This window comes from Trachymyrmex cornetzi, unplaced genomic scaffold, assembly GCF_001594075.2.
Source record: "Trachymyrmex cornetzi isolate Tcor2-1 unplaced genomic scaffold, Tcor1.1 scaffold2092, whole genome shotgun sequence".
NCBI classification, from domain to species: Eukaryota; Metazoa; Arthropoda; class Insecta; order Hymenoptera; family Formicidae; genus Trachymyrmex; species Trachymyrmex cornetzi.
In genome coordinates this window covers 6636-6973 of record NW_017296735.1, presented here as the reverse complement: position 1 = coordinate 6973, position 338 = coordinate 6636, and positions in this window count along the sequence as shown.

Sequence of the window (338 nt, the reverse complement as noted above, 5' to 3'; positions counted from 1 at the left end):
TGAACTTTCGTCGCGCTAGTCTCCGCGTTTTAAATTGTGAATTATTTCCTGACTATTTGTATCATAACAAAATTATTTACGACATAGAAAAATTGTTTGTGTGCATTTTCTGTGTGCGTGAACGTGCGCACAGAAAAATAGCAATTCTACACAAAGTCAAAGCAATTACTTAATATCTCTTCTTTTAGGAAGTAATCTTTAACAAAGAATATTTATTTGGATAATAATCCTAAAATGTATACATATGGCAAGCGTGTTACTTTTTAATAGCATAAAAGAAATTTAGTCTAATGTGTTGAATTCTTAAAAAATTACGATTTTTAATGAAAGTTAAAATT